At 27.2% G+C, this 5,904-nt stretch overlaps 1 long non-coding RNA gene across 2 annotated transcripts; it reads right to left on the bottom strand.

The window, feature by feature from the left end:
• Positions 1 to 273: 273 nt before the first annotated feature.
• LOC115034472 lies at positions 274 to 4,703 on the bottom strand. 2 transcript variants are annotated; one of them, XR_003839825.1, is made up of 3 exons: positions 4,295 to 4,703; positions 1,013 to 1,235; positions 274 to 597 (listed from the first exon to the last, which is right to left on the bottom strand). It is a non-coding gene; the product is annotated as an uncharacterized LOC115034472 (long non-coding RNA). The 2 variants fall into 2 exon arrangements; XR_003839826.1 differs by having other exon boundaries at positions 1,013 to 1,210.
• Between the last annotated feature and the right edge of the window lie 1,201 nt (positions 4,704 to 5,904).

The following is a 5,904-nucleotide window of genomic DNA, read 5'->3' as shown; positions in this document are numbered from 1 at the left end:
CACTGTAATATCAATACTTACAATATCACATTGATTGATTGTTGTCAAAAAACAGTTTAACATCTTAATTCAGTGGCAAATAATTGAGGCCAACAGTCGTGTTAATTAAAAAAATCTCCAAGAACTAATTTGGATATGTTGAGACCTAATGGAGCAGAGTTTAAAGGTGTTAAAAAAAACTTATGGGAAAGTAAGTTTCAAAATTATTTTGAAGGTCAAAAAGTTGGGGATTTTAATAAAAGGAACAATAGTATTAATAAATGTGAAAAAATAGTCGCATATTAAAAGTTGTCATTTTATTTACTATTATTTAATTATTAAATAGCTTTCAATTTTTCGCTTGGTACTCCAATATTTATTTTAAGATGCCCATTTTCTCCTTAAAAACTCAAGGCTGAAATTAAAAGTGTTCAACCAATTCTAGGTGTAAAATTAGATATATCAGCACAAGTTTTGATACATTTTTTGAATAAGCGCTATTTTAAGGCTTGATATACTTTTAAAAATATTATTTGCTGTTTCTCAACAATCATATTGACTGCAGTTATCCTGTATTTGCTTAGCACTACAATTCTGCTCAGCACTTGACCGCCTTGTCTGCAAATAAAGAACATTAAAAAAAAAAATTATACTTTTTGGGATGACATGGGTGTTTTGTGTTCGAAGAATCGCCTGATATATACAGTACTAATTTATTGTACACACTATAAATTATCAAAATATAATACGTAGTAAAAATATTTAAAATATACAACAAATCTGCAAAGTAAAAAATATAAATACTTATTATACCAAACACTGAAACACACTTACGATAAATAAAGTACATTTCAATATTTCCGTTTAAAAATTTAGTAGCTCAATATATTTTGTGTTTTTGTTCTTTATTGTTAAGTTTTTAGAACATTTAAAAAAAATATAAAGTATATTTTTCGGGATGATACCTAAATATGGATTTTTTTTTGTTTGAAGAATCACCCGATATATATTACTCATAAATCATAATATATACCTGCTTATCGTTGGTGTATGGATTCATTATTTTTTTCAAATGAAGATTCGAATGACGACGCCCACGTGTGAAAGACCGTATATGAACACCGCGCTGAACTAATTTAATATATTTCGATGTTCATCTGTCGAGTATTACGCAGTCACGAGCTCCGCAGTCTACTCCTGCTGCAGTTTCAGCTCGACAGCTGTCCAATGTCTGTGAAACGAGGCGCATAATTCGTCTGGTAAAATAGGAAGAGAGCGAAAACAAAATGTTCATATTATGTTCTTGCGACTTTGCAGGCGTGGGCTTCAGTTTTTATAAAAACTCTAGGAATGAGGTTGTTATATACTTATATAATATATATAATATTTCTATTATATATTATTATATTATGTCACCCGAATAGCCCGAGCAATTGAATAGAATATATTTATTCAAAAATTGCTTTTTAATTTTTATAATTTACTATTATAATCATTGCTACCTATATTATTTTATAGTGTTTTAATAATATCCAATAGAACACTGTTAAGAACAATATTTAAAATTATAAGTACCTGCCAATAACTGCAAACGATTATAGTTAAGTTTAAGTATATATGCCTCATTTCATATACTATGTTTGTTCCACATATATAACACCTACGAAAAACTAAATGAAAACGAACGACCAATTTTGAATAGTGTCATCTTTATCTACAACATTTAAAAAAAATCGTTGAGCAATATAATAGAAAAATAGTAGAATATACATATTGTATTTGTCGGTTAGCCTACACAATTTTTACTAGAGTCGCTTAACCTTCCACTCTCCACCAAAAACAAGTGTTTTAATTTTAAATTAATATGTTTGATGGTATTTTTATGTCGTATTTAAATGATAAATAAAATTTTTATGAACACCATAGGTGCACATTAACTACTAATTGATGATTACCGATCAACTAAAGAATTTGAACGTGCTATAAAAATATAATATATTTATAATATAATACGACATAATATATATTATATGTTTCTCTTTCCAAAAACGTAAATAAAATTCTAATTACCATACAGTCACTTTGATAAAACTAAAATTCCGGTACCTACTACGATAAAGTTGTTTTATCATCCATCTATTATATTACGACAATTTCACTTATTTTTATAAATAATATAGTTGAATAATAAAATACAATTTTAGAATTATGTGAAATTTTTATGAAAATTATCTGTATTCTAGAAAAAGTACCATAAAAAAGCACATTTAATGGAAAAAGCAAAATAAAGTTTTCTTCGTAGCAATCAGAATGATACAAAACGTATTTATATATTAGAATTATGTTTCTACTCCACTCCTTGCCAAAAAAAAAGCATTTGCCTTAAAATCCGAACCCTAGACTAATATTTACACGACGTGTATATAAAATATATATTTATTATTAAAAATTGAATAATCATTTGGGGGGTCGCCACGGTAAAAATGTTGAGAAACACTGCAGTAACAGCACTTTACGATTGCCGTTTGTACGATTAAAAAACTATAGATAGGTACCTTCACACATGGCCGAATTAAATGAATAAAAAAATACTATATATGCTATTTATTAATATAGGTACTATTTATATGGACACATTCATTTTTTCTTAGCCCTTGAAATAAAATGTTTTTAAAAACCTACATAATCCTGCAGTACCCATATAAGTACCGCGCGATGGACATTTTAAACGTTTGCTATTCTACCAGTTTATTTGTCGAATAAAAACATTTTAACTTAAGTAGTTATATAAATTAGTCGGAAAAACAGTGAAATAATTCTCATGAAACTTATAGTTGAAAAATAAATTATAATTTTAATCTTGAAGCGTTTTAACAATAATTTATGTATGTGGAATATAGGGCCAGGAAGTATATAGGCACTGAAAACTACCGAAGTATGCACTATGCATTCATTTATGTGCTTTAAACACTGAAATATGCGTTGAATTATTGTATATTATACATACAACATGCATATCAGTATAAGTAAAAAAACCTTTTAATACAGTTTTATTTCAATTTAGTTGACTGGTAATTAAAAATATTATATTTTTATACATTTAAAAATAAAACTTTAATTTGAACATGGAAAATTATAAAATAATATAAATGCATATTATATTTCTTTTTCTAATATTATAATTTACAATCAAAGATTTTGATAAATTGTCTAAAAGTTACCGGCCAATTATACACCGAAAAGCTCCGATCCATGTCAAATTGTCAACTAATAAAATTTGTGAGAAGTTATAATATATTAAAAATTAAGCATAATATTATCTGGTCAAAAATATTCTGTTATATTTTGCCATTATTCTGCCACCCCCAGACATAACTATACTAATATTATATCATTATATGTATACATTTTATATTTTCTTCATTATTTGATTATTTTCTATACCTATATGTACATATTATTATACTTTTTTTTGTCATAAAAATCTCTTTTAAAAGTAATTGGTTTTGAATATCTTACCATTATATTATTATTATATAGATTATTAAAGGTAATAAATAACGAAAAATATGCATATAAATAAAAAAATTCTGGAATATAAAAAGAACAATTTTAGATTTGGATTTGTATAAGTACTTAGGTTTAAATCATATTTGCAGCTGATTTAGCAAGTTTTTTGTATCCTATATTCAGTAAAATATGCAAATGCATGAATTTCTGGTTCACTGAGTGAGTTATCACCTATGCAAATAATTTGATTCAATTTATTTTTATATTAAATTGGTGGGTGTAGGTGTTATGTACTATATTAAATATTGAATAAAAGTAATAGGTATGGACATATTAACACGTTGACCGCCAAGAGGTTTTTTATTATGTGACTTAAATTTGCTACGAGATCGAATTCTAAATCTCAAAAAAATTACTAAACTTGGATTATGAGAACTCATCTGAAATCTCACTGACAACGATTCCAGCGAGATCTCGTTCTAGGTCTCAATCATCAGTATTTTCTCGTTGGTTTTGAAGTGTACAGTGTTGCCACTTTCAGTAGGTGTTCAAACTTGCAAATATCTTTATTAGTTTTTTTTTTTAATCAATATATTTTCTTTAAATTAACAAAACTGTGTTTATGTAAACGTATGAAGAAACCCCGTGGCGGTCAGGACAAAGTTTGATGAGATCTCAAATAAGAACTTATGGCGGTCAATGTGTTAATAAGTTTTTTATAGCTCTATGGTTACAAGTACTTATTGGTAGTTATTTAGTTACAACGTGATCAAATTTCAGTATCAAAATAGTAAAAAGTTTATACCTTATTTGTTTGCTCTCCAAGAAACTTATTCTTCGCGTGTCCATTAAAAGAAGAAAGCAAGTCATCTAAACATTGATTAAAAAAATAGGAACCCTGAAGTAAGTGAACAATCATTAAATTACATAGGTAGGTACATATATATTAAACTTATACCTTATATAGGTACTAATTAGCTCTGTGTTTTTGAGAAGCTATTATTTTCGGAACTGTAGAAAACTGCGCACATTTACTGACATTTTACACTGGTCACTGGCATGATCAAAAATTGGTTTACACTCAACTTAATTTCTTAAACTTTATAAGGGAACAGCTAGCGTGAATATGCTATCTACACATTCATGGTCAAGATGATAATTCATCATAGAATTGTATACTTGATAAGGTTATTATAATATTAACATTAGTTAGTTATGCGTATAGTTAATATTTTTATTAATTAATAATTTTGATTGGTATTATTTAAACGATTTATAGTTTCAATAAATTCAAAATTCTAACGTAATATTTTAGAATATTAAAAAATCTAGAATTAGTTCCGATTATAAATTTAATATAGTGTTTCTATAGACTCAGTAAAATCATTAATTGGCTTAAGAATTATACATCATATTCTAAACTATGTTTTAACAGTCAAATTGAAAGAACTACAAATAAAACATTTTTAAATCTAATTTCTAGGTTTCATTACACGTATACCACAGACGTGTTCAAGTTTTTATAATTTCACAAGTGCTTTGAGTATATTATGGGAATTATTTTATACGATAATTAATTACGGTCATACCATTATGTATACGACATTATGTTTATTTTGTTGTGTTTAAGAAAAGCGAATTTCAATATAATTTGTAGGTACCTACTAGTTGTAAATTTTATTGTAATTTTTATATACAGAGCTATAGTGATTCGCCAGGCTATGGAACTGTATTGTAATTTGTAATGTTTTATATTTCAATTTTTTTAAGACGCAACAACGATAATATTATATTCATATAATATCGTATTAAATTGAAAGTTAACTTAGTATGTGTACAATATGTCAATTACGTATCCATGCTTTACCATTTGCCTGCTGTGTTAGCTCTATGGGAAATACACAGTGGCCCACTGCTCGTATACAATTCGAATTATTATATTATGGGCTATACATAAGAGCGTTATCTGGATTTTCCTATACAGGCGCACGAGAGTATGAAACTGAAACATATAGTTATATATTTGAAGTGTTTTAAATTTTTTTATTGCTCACCGGTACCAATTTTTGTTTTTAGCATAATTATTTAACATATTCGCATAATACAAATATACTCACCGGTGGCGTGAACATTTATTTTCTATATGAATCGAATATTTAAAATAAGTACCTAGCCACAAATATTGTTTCCTTGTTAATGTTGGATGGCTAATCCCCACGGCCCACACCAACACAAAACATAATTAATAAAAGTACATAAATTAATAGTAAATTATAGAAGAGACTATAATATCATTAGATACCCGCACCCACTTTTAAATGAAGCGGTCGCTTAGTTCATGCCGCTACTGAAGGCCGAAGGGGTATACTCTTATAATTATATTAAATTATCAGTTATTTGATTGGAAATAATAAG

This window comes from Acyrthosiphon pisum, chromosome A3, assembly GCF_005508785.2.
Source record: "Acyrthosiphon pisum isolate AL4f chromosome A3, pea_aphid_22Mar2018_4r6ur, whole genome shotgun sequence".
In the NCBI taxonomy this organism is placed as follows: Eukaryota; Metazoa; Arthropoda; class Insecta; order Hemiptera; family Aphididae; genus Acyrthosiphon; species Acyrthosiphon pisum.
This window is presented reverse-complemented; position numbering and strand designations above follow the sequence as displayed.